This window comes from Trachypithecus francoisi, unplaced genomic scaffold, assembly GCF_009764315.1.
Source record: "Trachypithecus francoisi isolate TF-2019V2 unplaced genomic scaffold, Tfra_2.0 Lachesis_group4, whole genome shotgun sequence".
Lineage (NCBI taxonomy): Eukaryota > Metazoa > Chordata > Mammalia > Primates > Cercopithecidae > Trachypithecus > Trachypithecus francoisi.
The window spans coordinates 95,482,463-95,501,703 of NW_022681469.1; positions in this window are offsets into that span (position 1 = coordinate 95,482,463).

Below are 19,241 nucleotides of genomic sequence, written 5' to 3' on the forward strand. Positions count from 1 at the left end.
AATAAAGAAGTTCCTGGAAAAATAAAGTCAAAGTGTTTAATAAAAGTCTATTCAAATTTATAAGTTGTATGCACTTAGTCAAGCTTTAAAGTACTTGCAGGACTAGGAAAGAACCATCTATAGTAATTCTAAATATACCTTTACAGTGGCTCATACATTTAGAAAATTTCAGACTAAATTAATAGTAAAAGTCAAAACCTTGTTCATGAGGAGTTAATCACCCAAGTGTCTATGGTCCATGTCTCCAAGCACCAGAAAAGCCTGTCTTTTAAAATAACCTAGCAAATCAGATAAGCCAAATAGGCTGCTGTTTCTCCTGTAGGCACTAAAGGGAACTCAAAAAATGTTACCCATTAAAGACCCCAAGCTACGTATAGCACAGTCAAAGTTTATAAGTGTGTAGGAATTTATACCCTCAGTCAAACAAGTCTAGAGACTTGGTTGCCATAAATCAAATGTCTTCTGTCTTCCTATTACCCTAGTAAAAATCCAAACTACGTTTCAAAACAATCCAATGCCAACATTCCTACATACTTGGTTTATCTTCCACTTTCTCTTCCCTCGAAACTCAAAATTTTCCGGTACAGGCGCCGCCCCTAGAGTTCCCAGTACATCAACACCAGCGTAAGGAGCTGGCCTAGTGCTTCTAACCACTAAAACTGCAGTCCAAACAGCAAGAAAAGATGGACCCATCACATCCAAGTCAAGAAGGCATCACCATCCCCGAAGTCATGGGCCATTATCCAAGGGAATAATGTCCCCCTTCTCTTCCATATTTAGAAAAATATTTGCAAGTAGCCAATTGGATCAGCTCAGATTGTGTGGTCTGGCTCCAGACCGTGGGGGCATGACCCAGAAGTAGGGACTATGCGTCAGGAAAAAGGCAAAACCTCCTCTAAGGTTAAGAAAAGTTTAACTCTTTTATCTCTTCTATTACCCTTTCTTCTTTCCTCATTCTATTGCTGACTTTGTTATCAATGCAACTAAGTCAGACTCACCCCAGATCATTACCTTTGATGCTTGCCTTGCCTTGCGGCAAAATATGTCTCTACTTTAGAAAAATACCTCTGCCCTTCAGAGATGCCACTGACCCCACGCCTTGCTCATGGCATGGGTACCAAGGCACCCCAAGTTGGGAGATATGTTCTCAATGGGCAGGTGTCATCCTGACTACCAGTGAACATGGCGGGACCTCCCCAGAGGGCTGTATGGACCTAAAATCTTACCTCCACCTTACCAAATGAACCACACCCTCTAATTGTCAACTTTACCATTGTAACCCAGTAACTATCTCTATTAATGTCCCTACCTTCACCACCCCTGCACCCCCTTTAGAACACTTTTGTGGCTTAGGAGCAGAGGCGAATGGATATGACCCTACCCTATAGGCTTCTTTAAAATACGCTTTATTAATCCACTTCTCCTTCTCCTTCTAAACCTTCTACCCTGCCCAACAATGCCAAGGTCAATATTGTAGAAGTGAAGGATTGAAGATAAACTCTAGCAATTGAAACAGGGTATCAAGAACAAAAGCAATTGTTATGCTTGTGCACATGGCAGACCAGAGGCCCAGGTTGTCCTCTTTCCAAAACTAGGATGGTCCTTCAGTTGACCAGGTATGGACTGTATGGTAGCTCTTTTCCAGAATTCCACAGTTGGGGCAACAAGTCGTGTCAAGCTCTCTTTCTGTTATATTCTGAAGTTCAACACCCTGTGGGTCAGCCCCCAAGAGTCATCCAGCTTCCATCTCCCAACGTCAATTTCACCTTGTGTCTCACACCACAGGGGGAGAACTTGGCGTTCCTTGGAAGCTCAACAGGATGTAGTGAGCTCAGGCCCTTCCAATAGCTTACCCATCAGTCTGCCCTTAGTCATCCTTGAGTGGGTGTATGCTGGTATTGCAGTGGACCCTTACTGGACACTCTGCCAAGTAACTGAGCGGCACTTGTGCTCTTGTCCAATTGACTATCCCTTTCACCCTGGCATTTCATCAACCAGAGAAAGAAAAACCACAACACCAAACAATAAGAGAAGCCCCTTATGGGTCTTTTGACTCTCAAGTTGACATAGATGCCACTGGAGTCCCACGGGGAGTGCCTGACAGGTTCAAAGCCCATGACCAAATAGCTGCAGGATTTGACTCCATATTTCCACAGGTAACTATTAATAAAAATGTAGCTTGGATAAATTACATCTATTATAATTGGCAGCAGTTTATTAATTACACCAGGGATGCTATCAAAGGACTAGCCAACCAAGTAGGGCCTACTAGCCAAACGGCTTGGGAAAACAGAATAGCTCTAAACATGTTATTAGGCAAAAGGATGTGTTTTTTGTTATGATTAAAACCCAATGTTGTACCTTCATCCCAAACAACACTGCCCTCAAGGGGAGTGTAACAAAGGCCTTACAAGGACTTACCACTTTATCCAATAAATTAGCTAAAAATTTGGGAGTCAATGACCCTATTTCAGGATGGCTAAGAAAGTAGTTTGGTAAATGGAAAAAAATCATAGCTTTAATTGTTATTTCTCTTGCAATCGTAATAGGTGTATTCATTCTTGTTGGGTGTTGTGTCATATCATGCATCCGTAGGCTAGTACAAAGGATTGTACAAACAACACTTACTAAAGCCTCACTTAGTTCTACTCCACCTTATTCAAGTAAACTTTTCCTTTTAGAAGATCAAATCAACTGGCAAAGCCAAGACATGTTAAAAGCAAAAGTTTAAAGAGAAAGAATCGTAAGAAAATTAAAAGGGAGGAATTGTAAGAGACAATGAATTTCTCTGAGTTTCTCTTCAAAGATTTGGGCTGCTGACTTCCTTGTCCTTTGTTTTCAAACTCACCTGTCTTGTTCCTCCTCACCCCTAGTTACTGTAAGCAGCCTACCCCCTTCCCATCAGCTCTAATCAATAACTCACATCTGTTCACTTGGTTACCTGCACCCACTGTTGCCCTGAAACTGCAGGTCTCACACGCTTCACCACTGTACCCCATGTCCCCCTTCTCTTCCATATTTAGAAAAATATTTGCAAGTAGCCAATCGGATCAGCTCAGATTGTGCGGTCCGGCCCCAGCCCATGGGGCCGTGACCCAGAAGTAGGGACTATGCGTCAGGAATAAAAACTTGCTGCTCTCCTTTGTTTGGTGTGCTCTAGCAATATGGATTGACATGAGTGGCACCCTTCTGCAGAAGTAAATTTCATTGCTGAGACAACTTTTGCCTGAGTGCTAGTTTCACTTTGCAGCACCGAGCGTTTATTCCTAGAGCATTTTTATATCCAACATCTCCTTTCCCCTCTATTGTTTTGGAAATGATACATTGTATTTCTAATAATATACTAGTTTTCTTTAAATATTTTATGCCTACTTGACTTTAAAGTTAATAAAAACTTTGACCTTCTCCTAGAACAATAGAATCTGAGAATGTGTTAGTGCTAACTATTTCCCTCCTGCCTTTTGCTTAAAAGTTTTGAAGCTGGTTTTACTGAAGTATAAATTTATACATTTTAGGTTAATTTACTTTTTTTAAAGTGTTGACCAATATATACATACATATAACCACTACCATAATCAAGATATATGGAATATTCCCACCATTCCGGAAAGTTATCTTGGTTCCTTTGTATTTTGTCCCTTTCCCCAAGCCCTGATAAATTCACTGATCCAGTTTCTTTTTCTGAAGTTTTGCCCTTTCTAGAATGTTCTATAAATGAAATTGTACATTATGTGGTTTTTGTGTCTGTCTTTTTTACTTAGCATAATGTTTTTAAGATTGGAGGATGTTTCTGGGCACAGTGGCTCACACCTGTAATCTCAGCACTTTGGGAGGCCAAGGCGGGTAGAGCTTCTGAGGTTAGGAGTTCAAGACCAGCCTGACCAACATGGAAAAACCCTATCTCTACTAAAAATACAAAAGTAGCTGGGCATGGTGGCATATGCCTGTAATCCCAGCTACTTGGGAGGCTGAGACAGGAGAATCACTTGAACCCAGGACGTGGAGGTTGCAATGAGCTGAGATTGCACCATTGCACTTCAGCTGGGGCAACAAGAGCAAAACTCCATCTGAAAAAAAAAAAAAAAAAGAAAAAAAAGTTTATGGGATGTTGTAGCATGAATCAGTAGTTCATTTATTGTATTGCCGAGTAGTATTGAAACTGCCTTTGCAAAACTTAGAATAGTGAGAAATTTATGACAGTGAAGGAGATCTAACCAAGCCCATCTTCCCTTTAACCCCCAAATTGTCCTTCATCTTCCTAGGTGTGGGCCAAGTTAATTTTGGGAGAAATTTAGTTTGTAATTTAAATGATAATAGCCATTCACCAAAACCATGCTGCCTTTGTAAAGCTAATGAAAGATTGCCGGATTAGAAGGATGAGAGGAGTCTGAATTCTGCTAAAGTGTAGACATTAACAGTTACCAGCCATTATTCCAGGGATCACAAGATTTGCAACTTTCCCAATTCCTCCTGCAGATAACATCATTATTGTAGAACTTAAGACTGGCCTTTTGAGATATATTTTCAGGCTTTTGCATTTCTGACTACTGATGGCCTCACCCACAGCCCGCAACTGGTCCTGGGACCCGACCAGAAGCAGATTCAGTGCTTCTCAGAAGAGGACCATTTCCCACACCCCTATGATTGCACCCCCACCCAATCAGCAGCACGTATTCCCTAGCTACTCCCCTCTCCCCAAACTATCTTTCAAAAACCCTAGCCTCCAAATTTTCAAGGAGGCTGATTTGAGTAACTATAAAGCTCCAGTCTCCCATTTAGCTGGATGTAGGTGCATCAAATTTTAATCTTTTGCACTTCTCCTGTCTTGATAAATTGGCTGTATCTGGGCAGTGGGCAAAATGAACACTTTGGGTGGTTACAGTATTCCATTGTATAAATGTACCATAATTTGTTTATCCATGCACCAGTTGATGGACATTTGGGCTATTTTATTATAGTTTCTTGTGATTGTGAGTAAAACGAATACAAACATTTATGTGTAGGCCTTTACTTGTTTATATAGATTTTTATTTCTCTTCAGTAAATACCCAGGAGTGTTGGCATTTTTGGGTCATATGATAAGTGCGTGTTTAACTTTATAAGAAACCATGAAACTGTTTTCCAGAGTAACTGTACGATTTTGTATTCCCAACAGCAATGTATGAAGAGTTCTAGTTCTGCTTCTTCATCAGCATTTGATATGGTCAGTTTAAAAAAATTTAGCAATTCTAATCACTATGACTAAATCACTGTCATAAAGCATTCTGATCAGTACTCAGTGGAAGAATTCCCTGCCTTGCAAATTCTAGCTGCACTGGCTTTGCTGAATTCTCAACCTTTCCTTTTCAATTTGGAGAGAATGGCCCTGTTTGGGTTCCCTTTCCCTGTGCTGTGGCCTGGAAACTCGTGCAGTATGCTGGCGGCAATTATAGGGCTTCCTTCATTTGTTTTCCTTCTCTCAGGGATCACTGTTCTGTGGTTCCTGTTGTTCAACATCTGAAAACTGTTTTACATGTTTTTTTCTGGATTTTTGTTTGTTTAAAGTGGAGGAAGGGTATGTTAACAAAATCACCACAAATTTGGTGGATTAAAATATCGGTCTAAAGGAAGAAACTGAGGCACAAAATATAATTTCAAAGAGCTGACTTGAGCCAGAATGAGGACAGGTGCCTGGAAGACAGACCCAAGTAACCTTGGGTATGTTGAACTCCATTAGACCTTTGTTACAAGTAGGTTTTTAAAGGCAAAAACAGAGAGGAGGAGCGGGCTGCTACAAAGCTATTTGTCAGGAATTCTCATTGCTTTCCAGAAAATAACACTGATTAGTAATTGGCTATACACTGTTGAACTACAGGGTGTGGGTTGTGGTGTCCATGGTGACAGTCTAGAGCAGGGGTCCCTAACTCTCAGGCCATGAACCTGTACTGGTCTGTGGCCTATTAGAAACTGGGAGCACAGCAGGAGGTGAGCAGCGGTGAGCAAGCACTATCACCTGAGCTCTGCCTCCTGGCAGATCAGCAGCAGCATTAGATCCTTATGGGAGTGCAGACACTATTGCACATGTGAGGGATCTAGGTTGCATGCTCCTTATGAGAATCTAACTAATGCCTGATGATCTGAAGTGGAACAGTTTCATCCCCAAACCATCCTGCCCCACCTCCCTGGTCCATGGAAAATTTGTCTTCCATGAAACTGGTCCCTGGTGCCAAAAAGGTTGGGGACCAGTGGTCTAGAGTCCACATAGCAAGCAGCTTCTAGAAATGATTACTTAGCTCAAAGCGGGGAAGGGTGACGTGACGTGACTGCTGTCACATTTCCCATGCCTCTCTGGCCTGGTAATTTAGAAGAGGCTCAATTTCTCACATAAAAAGTTTCCTTTCTTTCTCAAAAACAATACATTAATTTTTTAGAGTTCTGGAAGTCAGAAATCTGAAATCGGTTACACTGGCGGAAATCAAGGTGTTGGCAGGACTTAGCTTCCCTGGAAGCTCTAGGGGAGAATATTTCCTTGCCTTTTCAGCTTCTAGAGCTTCATTCCTTGCATTCTTTGGCTTTAGGCCCTTTTTCCCATTTCCAAAGCCAGCAGTGTAGCATCTTGCTTCAGTCATCACATTGCCTCTGTTTCTGTTGTCAAATCTCTCTCTGCCTCCCTCTTATAAGAACATTTGTGACTACATTTAGTGTCCATTAGATAATCTCCTCATTGCAAGATCCCTAGTTTAATCTTCAAAGCCTCTTTTGCCATATAAGGTAGCATTCACAGCTTCTAGGGATTTGGGCTTGGATATTTTGGGGGATCATTATTCAGCCTACCACAGAGGGTAAATCCAGTTCCTATTGCTCCCTCACAGCTGGAAGTGGAAGTTCTTTTTTTGAATATGCCTGTTTTTTTTTTTTTTTAATGTGCTTTTTTCCCTCATGCTTTGGATTTTTTCAAAAATAATAATAAATGTTGTAAACCAAAAATAAAATTCTAAGCCTTATGACCACCTGAAAGGACCTCTCCTCTCACAAAGGGCATTCCAAAGCTAACCCGAAAAACTGTTTCGGGCCATGATGGGAAGGCAGGTGGTCGGACATTCCTCATTATATTCTTCTCCCTTTTAGGATTAATGATAGAACAGACTCATTAAGTCTGATGAGAAACATTTACAATCTATTCTCTCTGAGGCCTGCTACCTGGAGGCTTCACCTGCATGATAAAATGTTGGTCTCCATACCCTTATCTTAACCCAGATATTCCTAAGTCTTTAGACAGTAACTTTTTCAAGCAATGACCAATCAGAAAATCTTTGAATCTACCTATCACCTCGAAGTGCCTCCTGCTTCCAGTTGTCCCACATTTCCACATTGAACCAATGTACATCTTACATGTATTTGATTAATGTCTCATGTCTCTCTAAAATGTATAAAACCAAGCTCTTCCCCAACCATCTTGGGCACATGTTCTCAGGATCTCCTGAGCCCTGTGCCTTGGGCCATTGGTCACTCATATTTGGCTCAGAATAAATCTCTTCAAATATTTTACAGAGTTTGACTATTTTTGTTGACAATGTACTTACTTTGTTGCTGGAGGGCTTAGGTGGGTTTCCAGAAGCTGGTGAGACCCCAGCCCCAGCCGGTTTCCAGGTTCTTGACATTATCTTGAGAAAGAATTCAGGGATCAGTTGGAATGAAGCAAAAGGCAAGAAGCTTTTATTGCCAAGTAAAAGTACACACTTAAGAGAGAAATGTGGGCATGCTTGTGAGAATGAGTTGTGCACAATGGAGTTTGGGTTTCTAATTTTACAGGTTTTTAAAAATTAGGCGATGGAATAATCACTAGTTATTCTGGAAAAGGAGGGGATTTCAGGGACCTCCCCATCCTCATTACCACCCCCTTTTATCCCTTATTTGGGGTTGCCTGGAGAGTGACAGACATGTCACCCTGACCAGGGTTTTGACTGTTTTCTCTCCCTCATTTTGGTTTTTCTGTTATCTATGGTTTCATTGCCTACTTCCTGTTTTATACCCAGTGCTATTCCTCTCTCTGTTTCATAGTCTCTACCTATAAAATTCTATTATTATAATTGCCTGATGGGTTCTTCCTGCCCATTGCACAGGCAAAACTAATTCACTGAGACCATGATATTGCAATAAAGAAAGAGTTTTACACAGGGCCAGCCACATCACACAGGACACAGAGTTGTTACTCAAATCAGTTTTCCTGAAAATTTGGAGGCAAGGGTTTTCCAAGGATAGTTTGGCAGTCAAAGGAATGAGTGATGCTGATTGGTTGGGGATACAATCATAGGGGTGTGGAAAACGGTCCTCGTGTACTGCGTCTGCTTCTGGGTGAGGGCCACAGGACCAGTTGAGACAAGAGTCATGGGTCTAGGTGGGGCCATCTAGTCATCAGAAATGCAAAAGCCTGAAAGGAGATCTCAGAAGGCCAATCTTAGGTTCTACAATAGTGAATTGGGGAAGTTGCACATCTTGCGACTGCTGGAATAATGGCTGGTAATCATTTAACTATGCTTACATCTTAGCAGAATTCAGGCCCCTCTCATCTTCCTAACCTCTTGGCCTTTAGTGAGTTTTACAGAGGCAGTTTAGTTTTTGGGAAGGGCTATTATCATTTAAAATATAAACTAAATTTCTCCCAAAGTTAGCTTGGCCTGCACCCAAGAATGAACAAGGGCAGTTTAGGAGGTTAGAAGCAAGATGGAATTGGATAGATCAGATCTCTTTCACTGTCATAATTTTCTCATTGTTGTAATTTTTGCAAAGGTGATTTCATTGTTTAAAGTTCTTGATGGTTTAAACCTGCTGTTTGTTGTAACTACGGATATTAATTCATGAGAGTTTGCTTCTTATTTCTTTGTAATTTTGGATTGTGATCTCATGTTCAAGGTGCCTTTTGTAGTGGGAATCCTGCCAGGCCTGGGCTGAAGTTTGTATCCTGATAGTCATTTTGCATTTGCTTTCTACCAGGTATCCTGGGAGTGTTGCTATCCCTCTAGGTTTAATTTTTATCTTTTTATTTTGGTGGTTACAAGAGTAGGTAGTTACGATGAATTAAACCTGAAACTCCTGGGAGGACAGGCTTGAAACACCTCCTTGAAACACCTCTTTTGCTTGTCTTCTGTGGCATTACTTTTTCTTGTGTTTCATTTTCTTTTTTATCTTACTGAAGGCTTCTACTCAGTCTCTCTTCCTGGTTCCTCCTTTTCCTGCTCTAAACTTGGAAGTGTCCGAAGATCTCCGTTCTACTCTATTTGCGTTCACCTCCTACTAAATAAACTCATCTTGTTTCATGGTTTTAAATACCAATGATTTTCTGACTTTCTGACTTTCAGTTTGTGTGTGCTGCCTGGACTTCTTTCCTGAATTGCAGATCTAGATAACCAGCTCTTTATTTATCATCTCCGGGTGTCTAATAGGTAGTTTAAATTTAACATGTCCAAAAATGAACCTTGATTACCACCCAACTGTTCCCTTAGCAGCGTCCTGTTTCAGTAAAAGGCAACTGCATTATTTTGTTCAGGCATAATACCTTGAAGTTATTCCTGATTTTCTCTCTCACATCCCATGTATTCATCAGTATATCTTGTCAGCTTCTACCTTTGAAATATGCCAAGGATCCCATCAACCTTCTATTTCTCGCCATCTCCACTGCCATCGCCCTAGGCTAAGTTGCCGCTGGTTTGCCTGGATTATTGTGATAGTCTTGTAATAAGTCTTCAGGTTTCCATCCATGCAACTCCTTCAAAATATTCAGGGTTTGGGAGGAGTGGGTGGAGGTACAGGTGAATTAAGATTGGCCATGTATTGGCCGGGTGCAGTGGCTCACACTTGTAATCCTAGCACTTTGGGGGGCTGAGGGGCAGGCAGATCTCTTGGAGTCACGAGTTCGAGATCAGCCTGGCCAACATGGTGAAACCCTGTCTCTACTAAAAATACAAAAAATAGCCAGGTGTGGTGGCATGTGCCTGTAATCCCAGCTACTCAGGAGGCTGAGGCAGGAGAATCCCTTGAACCTGGGAGATGGAGGTTGCAGTGAGCTGAGATTGTGCCACTGCACTCTAGCCTGGGTGACAGAGTGAGACTCTGTCTCAAAAAAAAAAAAAAAAGAAAAGAAAAAAGAAGATTGGCCATGTATTGCTAATTACTGAAATCTAGTGAGAGCAACATTGAGTTCATTATGCTGTTCTCTTTATTTTTGTGTATTTTCCCTTTACAATTTTCAGTGCTTTACAATTTTCTATGCTTGCATAATTAAATATGGTGGCTACCATATGTAGCTATTGAGTACTTGAAACATGGCTAGTCTGAATTGAGATATGCTGTGAGTATAAGATACATGCTGGACTTTAAAGACTTAGTAAGAAAGAAAAAAGTAAAAGATCTCATTAATATTTTATTATATTGATTACGTGTGGAGATGATAATATTTTGGTTATATAAGGTCAATTAAAATGTGTTATTAAAATTAATTTCACTTGCTTCTTTTCGCTTTTTAAATATGGCTACTAGAAAATTTAAAATGGTGGCTCACGTCTGTAATCTGAGCACTTTAGGAGGCTGAGGCTGGAGGATTGCTTGAGCCCAGGAGTTTGAGACCAGCCTGGGCAAGATGGTGAAACCTCATCTCTACCAAAAAAGTAAAATAAAACTTTAGCTGAGTGTGGTAGTACATGCCTGTAGTACCAGCTATTTGGGAGACTGAGTTGGGAGGATCACTCACCTGTGCCTGGGAAGTTGAAGCTGCAGTGAACTGTGATTATGCCACTGCATTCCATCCTAAGTGACACAGCGAGACCCTGTCTCAAAAAAGAAAAAAAAAAAAAAGAAAAAAAGCTTTATAAAATAAGATGGAATGAATGGCTCTTTTATTTCTTTCAAAGGAATTAAGGTAAAATAAACAACTTAGTACTACTCGATGTTTATATGTATTTGTAATTAGTAGCATGCAGAGTTTTAGAGATACTGGTGAGGAATTCAAGAAAGTAAATAAAATACAGATCAAGAGATACATAGAGTCAGAAATGACTTTTTCCAATAGGTAAAATCCCATTTCTCAAAGGAATTTTTCAAATTCTTTTGTTGCTGTGGCATTTTTTATTGTATTAATAGTAATCCAGTAAACTGGACAATGTTAAGGAGCTTAGAAATTTTTGGGATACACTGAAATTTTTGTTGTGCTGGTAATTATTAACAAAACTTAATCTGGTTATACAATAAATTTTTGAAAGCAGTTATTATTCCTTATTCAAATCTTAAACGATGAGGCAGGGAAAGGAACAAAAAAGGGAAAAATGAGGACTATTTTTAACTGTGTCCTAATTTTTACAATGTAAGATGACTATGACCAGGTGCGGTGGCTCACATCTGTAATCCCAGCACTTTGGGAGGCTGAGGTGGGTGGATTGCCTGAGCTTAAGAGTTTAAAACCAGCCTGGGCAACATGGTGAAACCTTATCTCTACTAAAATACAAAAAATTAGCTGGGCGTGGTGGCACATGCCTGTAGTCCCCGCTACTCAGGAGGCTGAGGCATGAGAATTGCTTGAACCCGGGAGACGGACGTTGCTGTGAGCCGAGATTACACCACTGCATTAGAGCCTGGGCAACAGAGCAAGACTCTGTCTCCAAATAAATAAATAAATAAATAAAAGGTAAGATGATTAAATGTCTTAATGAAATAAAAGCAAAGGGATCTTCTCCTGAATGTATTTATTAGGTTGGTGCAAAAGTAATTGCTTTTTTATTACTTTTATGGCAAAAAACGCAATTACTTTTGTACCAACCTAATGCTTTTCTATTTCAATTTCAGTCTTGAGCACAGCATCCCCTTCAAATGTAACCAAAAATGAAATGACACCAAAGTGATATACGACAATTTGGACTGAGAAATTTATTTTTGAGTCAGGGTCTTGCTCTGTTGTCCAGGCTGGAGTGCCATGGCATGAACACAGCTGATTGCAGCCTCCATCTCCTGGGTTCAAGTGATCCTCCCACCTCAGCCTCCCAAGTAGCTGGGACCACAGTTGTGTACCACCATGCCCAGCTAATTTTTAAAGTTTTTGTAGAGACAGGGTTTTCCTAGCTCGCATGGTCTCAAACTCCTGGACCCAAGTGATTCTCCCACCTCGGCCTCCCAAAGTACTGAAATTACAGGTGTAAGCCACTATGCCTGGCCAGACTATGAAATGTAATAGATGAAATTGACAAATCAAGGCTAGCAGTACATTAAATACTTTTAACTAATACTTTTAAAGTCTATCTCCAGTGGGCTTTTGGATATATTATTTTGTAGTCACTTAAAAAACATTTATTAAATGTATAGTGTGTCAACTACCCAAGGACAAAAAATTATACTTTTATAGTAGCTATCCTTTACTGAGAGCTAACAATGTCAAGTAAGTTCTTTGCAGGGATTTTCTCAGTCAATTCTCATAGGAGAGGTAATTTTATTATTCTAAATACACAAATGAGGAGACAAAGACTTTTCAAAGAGTTTTTCTAGCAAAGAGTTCACCACCTCAAGAGACAAGAACAAACTTAATGGAAGGTGCCAAATGCTACAACAGAGAGTGCAGAAGGATTGCCTCTAGGGGTAGCAATGAGGGAAGACCTTCCAGAGGACAAGATGCTTGTCCTGAAATTGACAGGAGTAGGTGTTTGCAAGGTGGAGAAAAAGAGCAGAAATTATTGCTACCACATGCGAAGGCACTAAAATCTGAAATGATCTGAGCATTAATGAAAACTTTTCCATCAGTCTTTGAGTTATTCATTATGTAACACACATTTTGGGCAATGAAGGATCACCCTCTTGAATTATTACTGGGGGCCTGAAGTGTTGTCAGGGTTTGTTAGGATCAGCATATTGGTTAGAACTTCACGTCCTAGGCTTGGGCCTTAACTTTGCAGTTCAGTCAGGCAGATTCCACACCAAATAGCACAGAGGTTGGGAAAATAGATTCTGTGCCAGACTGCCTGAGTTTAAATCTCAGCTCTGTCACTAATTACCAGTGAATGTGACCTTAAAAAATTACCTAACATTTTTATGATTTAGTATCTTCATTCACAAAATGAGAACAGCAACAGAATCTACTTTATCATAGGACCGTTATAAGAATGAAAGGAGTCAATATAGATAAAGCTCTGAGAACAGAGCCTGGTACATAGGAAACTCTACATAAGTGTTAGTTACTAGTATTACCTGAGACTGGTATTTAAACAGAAAGCTGTTTTGTTCATTCAGAATAAACTTTGTTCCTTTCTATTGATGCCCCAGTTTCCTAGCACAGTACTTTTTATTTTTTTTTATTTTTTATTTTTTAAGTGATATTTCTTTTTTTTTTATTATTATTATACTTTAAGTTCTAGGGTACATGTGCATAACGTTTATATCATGTATAACTCCCCAGTGCAATCCCTCCCTCCTCCCCCCTCCCCCTGATAGGCCCCAGTGTGTGATGTTCCCCTTCCCGAGTCCAAGTGATCTCATTGTTCAGTTCCCACCTATGAGTGAGAACATGCGGTGTTTGGTTTTCTCTTCTTGTGATAGTTTGCTAAGAATGATGGTTTCCAGCTGCATCCATGTCCCTACAAAGGACGCAAACTCATCCTTTTTTATGGCTGCATAGTATTCCATGGTGTATATGTGCCACATTTTCTTAATCCAGTCTGTCACAGATGGACATTTGGGTTGATTCCAAGTCTTTGCTATTGTGAATAGTGCCGCAATAAACATACGTGTGCATGTGTCTTTGTAGTAGAGTAATTTATAATCCTTTGGTATATACCCAGTAGTGGGATGGCTGGGTCATATGGTACATCTAGTTCTAGATCCTTGAGGAATCGCCATACTGTTTTCCATAATGGTTGAACTAGTTTACAATCCCACCAACAGTGTAAAAGTGTTCCTATTTCTCCACATCCTCTCCAACATCTATTGTTTCCTGACTTCTTAATGATTGCCATTCTAACTGGTGTGAGATGGTATCTCATTGTGGTTTTGATTTGCATTTCTCTGATGGCGAGTGATGATGAGCATTTTTTCATGTGTCTGTTGGCTGTATGGATGTCTTCTTTTGAGAAATGTCTGTTCATATCCTTTCCCCACTTTTTGATGGGGTTGTTTGTTTTTTTCTTGTATATTTGTTTGAGTTCTTTGTAGATTCTGGATATTAGCCCTTTGTCAGATGAGTAGGTTGCAAAAATTTTCTCCCATTCTGTAGGTTGCCTGTTCACTCTGATGGTAGTTTCTTTAGCTGTGCAAAAGCTCTTTAGTTTAATTAGATCACATTTGTCAATTTTGGCTTTTGCTGCCGTTGCTTTTGGTGTTTTAGACATGAAGTCCTTGCCCATGCCTATGTCCTGAATGGTACTACCTAGATTTTCTTCTAGGGTTTTTATGGTATTAGGTCTAACATTTAAGTCTCTAATCCATCTTGAATTAATTTTCGTATAAGGGGTAAGGAAAGGATCCAGTTTCAGCTTTCTACTTATGGCTAGCCAATTTTCCCAGCACCATTTATTAATAGGGAATCCTTTCCCCATTTCTTGTTTTTGTCAGGTTTGTCAAAGATCAGATGGCTGTAGATGTGTGGTATTATTTCTGAGGACTCTGTTCTGTTCCATTGGTCTATTTCTCTGTTGTGGTACCAGTACCATGCTGTTTTGGTTACTGTAGCCTTGTAGTATAGTTTGACGTCAGGTAGCGTGACGCTTCCAGCTTTGTCCTTTTGACCTAGGATTGTCTTGGCAATGCGGGCTCTTTTTTGGTTCCATATGAACTTTAAAGCAGTTTTTTCCAATTCCCTAGCACAGTACTTTTTAAATGTTAAGATACCTGAGAAGATAAATTTTGATTCAGAAAGTTGTTTGGAGGAAATAGGCATAGAATATTTACTCCAAGCTCCAGTAAAGGCCAGTGAGATATTTCTACACCATAATAAAGTCAAATTCACTATTGATTAGGTTACTTCTGTCTCCCAGAATCATTATCTTACTCCTGTGTTTCTTCCTGCCCAGCCATGTACAGCTAGTGGTTCAGGGTGGGGAGAAGACAGAATTGGGAAAGAATCCCAGAAGTGCTAGACATTAAACTAAGATCTTTTTGATAATATACTCAGGGTGACCTGTTTGAAGAACTACTATCCTCTACTCCACTAACTCCCTTGGGTGGAATGTGGCTTGGGTTCCTAAGCTGTGGAAAGACTTTGGAACAGTCAAGGAACTCTAAGAATTGCTAAATGTCCCTGATAGACTAGAGAGAAGGAAGGTTTCACTATAGAACTAGAACTTTTTTTTCTTTTCTTTTTTTAAGCAGTGTCTCGTTCTGTTACCCAGGTGGGAGTGCAGTAGTGCCATCTTGGCTCACTGCAGTCTCAAACTCCCAGGCTCAAGCAATTCTCCCACTTCAGTCTCCTGAGTAGCTGGGACTATAAGCACACACCACCACACCTGGATAATGTTTGTATTTTTTGTAGAGACGAGGTTTTGCCATGTTGCCCAGGTTTGTGTCGAACTCCTGGGCTCAAGCAATCTGCCCACCTTGGCCTTCCAAAGTGCTGGGATTACAGGCCTGAACCACCATGCCTGGCCTACTATAGAACTGTTGTTACGTTCTTTGGAACCCTCTACTAAGGAGAGGTGGCTCAGGAACTTTACCTTGTGGGTCTCAAAAACATGTTTTTCTAGGTTTGGCTTGGAGATGATGCTTCCATAAACCATCAGAGATTCATGAACACATTGGGTTGAAAAGGCTGTAGTGGGATAGAGTTTACGTGACCAATAACCTTGTTAGCTTTAAGTCCTCCAAGACACTGGCCATAAATGCTTGAAGAAGTGAAGGCAATATATAATCCAAATAATAGTGCAATGTGTTCACACTCGGTCAAGCAGTGTCTGGAAGTTTTTCTACTTGGTTCCTTCTGGAATGAAGGTAAGTTTATAGACACACTGGTGCTCTTATTTAGTAAAGACCCTTCTGTTCCAGGGAGCTGGTTCAGAAGGCCAGAGATCAGTGGCATCCAATAACTCATGGATGGACTAGTTTGAGACTTCTACTGTGGCCATAGACACAAAATTTACCTTCTTTTGTTCTCATGAAGAACTGCTGGGGCTATCTCTGGGATCTCGAAGGACTTTTTATCTGCTGTCTAGAGGGGAGAGACGCGTCATACAAAGTAAAGTGCCAAGTTCTAAAAAAGAGAGTTTAGAGAAAAAACTGTTGTTGGGAAGTGGGAATCAAGGAAGGTCTCACAGAAGACAGGACGCTTGTACTGAATTTTAAAGTTGAGGAGGAGCCTGCATAGTGGACGAGGGAGCAGAAAGACGAGTGTTGCAGGAATACAGCCTGCATAACCAAAGATTCAGAAATCTGAAATCATCTGAATCTTAGTCAAAACATTTCACATTATACTATTAGCAATTTCAATATGTTTTGAAAGGGCCGAATACTGCAGGGCTGGGAAAGAAAGTTATTTTCTTTCCAGAAAAGGGGAAGTTTGAGCTGAGTGTTGAGGACAAGAGTTTGATAAATAGACTGCAATGGAGGAGGGCTGATGCTGCATCCACCATTCTGTGATAATGAAGGAAAGGCTGAGGACACTGCAGAATTGTCAGCCATGACATCTTCCAGCTGCTGAACTGGTTACATTTTGTTTAGGACACTTAAGTTGAATTTTCTGTTATTTTTATAAAATGAATTCCTAACTATGGAGTATTCAGTATGATAAGTGGAGTGCTAAAGGTAAGAGACTCTAAAATATGAAACTGGCTGACTAGAGGGTTACAATTACAGGGTTTGAGGATCTACAACATTTATAGGCTAGTGGTAACAGAGGAAAAATTGGTCAAATTATTATCTACTCTGTCTTGGGACCAAGACTATGTAATAACAGCACGGCTATAGTTTTAGTGAAAATGTTTGGAAAAAATCTCAGGTTTCAACGTGTGTTACCTATTACTTGCATTGAAGAGACAGGAAAAGATACATAATCAAAATAAAGTTGGGGGTCATTTTATTAATATAAAGTAAAATAGACTCCAAAACACAAAAAAGTTACCAGAAAGTTTTACTTCTTGTTGATATACAGTTTAATGCACCAAGAAAATGTAGCATTTTAACAATTCTAAACTTAACACGATCTAATACAGGTTTTGAATGCTTGTATTTAAATATAAGTTTACTTATTTATTTATTTTTTGAAATGGAGACTCATTCTATTCCCCAGGCTAGAGTGCAGTGATGTGATCTCAACTAACCGCAATGTCTGTCTCCTGGGTTCAAGCGATTCTCGTGCCTCAGCCTCCTGAGTAGCTGGGATTACAGACACCTGCCACCACGTCTGCCTAATTTTTGTATTTTTAGTACAGAATGGGTTTTGCCATGTTGGCCAGGCTGGTCTGGAATTCCTGACTTCGAATGATCTACCTGCCTCGGCCTCCCAAAGTGCCAGGATTATGGGCGTGAGACACCATGCCTGGCCAAATACAAGTTTAGTCTTCAAAATATATAAAGCAAAAAGTGAAGGAAGTAACTAGGTGAAAAGAGAAATTAGAGGACATATGGATCGGGCTGGCAACAACTCATCTCAGTGACCAATCTTTTAAAAAATTATTTAATTATTTATTATTTTAGAGACAGTGTCTTATTCTGTCACCCAAGCTTCAGTGAAGTGGTGCTACTACCATAGCTCACTGCAACCTAGAGCACCTGGGCTTAAGTGATCCTCCTGCCTCAGCCTCCTGAGTAGCTAGGACTACAGGCAGGTACCTCCATGCTAGGCTAATTTAAAATTTTTTTTGTAGAGGCAGGGTGTTGTAATGTTGCCCAGGCTGGTCTTGAACTCCTGGCCTCAAGTGATCCTCTTGCTTTGGCTTCCCAAAGTGCTGCGATTACAGGCATGAGCCACTGTGCCTGGCTTAAAATTTTTTTTTTTTTATTGATACATACTAATTGTACTTATTTATGAGGTACGTGTGATATTTTGACGCATACATACAGGTGTATTGGTCACATAAGGTTATTTAGGATATCTATCAACTCAAACATTTTTAATTTATTTGTGTTGGGAATATTTCAAATCTTCCCTTCCAGCTATTTCAAAATATACAGTAAATTACTGTCAAGTAAAGTTACCCTACCATGTTATTAAACACTAGAACTTACTCCTTCTGTCTAACTATATTTCTGTACCCTTTAACCAACTTTTCTTCCTCCCGACCCTCTTCTTCCCAGCCTCTGGTAACCATCATTCTACTCTCTACCTCCATGAGATCAACGTTTTTAGCTTTCACATATGAGACAGAACATTTGATATTTCCCTTTCTGTGTCTGGCTTATTTCACATAAAATAATGACCTACAGTTCCATCATGTTGCTGCAAATGACGGGATTTCATTTTTTCTGTTTTTACAACTGAACAATATTGTGTACATATACCATATTTTTCTTTATTCATTTGTCTATTGATGAACACTTAGGTTGATTTCAAATCTTGGCTATTGGGAATAATGCTACAATAAACATGCAAGTATAAGTATCACTTTATATACTGATTTCTTTTCCTTTGGATAAATACCCAGTAATGGGATATATGGATCCTATGGTAGTTCTATTTTTAGTTTTTTGAGAAACCTTCATACTGTTGTTCATACTGACTACACTAATGTATATTCCCACCAACAGTGTATAAGAGTTCCTTTGTTCTCTGCATCCTTGCCAGCATTTGTTATTTTTAGTCTTTTTACATATAGCCAGTCTAACAGGGGTAAGATGGTATGCCATGGTTTTAATTTGCATTTCCCTGATGATTAGTGATGCTGAACATTTTTTCATATACCTCTTGGCCACTTGTATGTCTTCTTTTGAGAAATGTCTATTCATGTCTTTTGCCTGCCCACTTTTCAATGGGATTATGTGGATTTTTACTGTTGGGTTGAGTTCGTTGTATTTTCTGGATATTAGTCCCTTGTTGGATGAATAGTTTGCAAATATTTTCTCTCTGCAGGCTGTCTCTTCAATTTGTTGATTGTTTCCTTGGCAGTGCAGAAGCTTTTTAGTTTAATCTAGTCCTATTTGTCTATTTATGGTTTTGTTGCCTGTGCTTTTGAAGTCTTAGCTATAAAATCTTTGCCTGGATCAATGTTCTGAAGCATTTCCCTATGTTTTCTTCTAGTAGTTTCATAATTTCAGGTCTTACTTTTAAGTCTTTAATCCACAAGTTAGTTTTTGTATATGGTGAG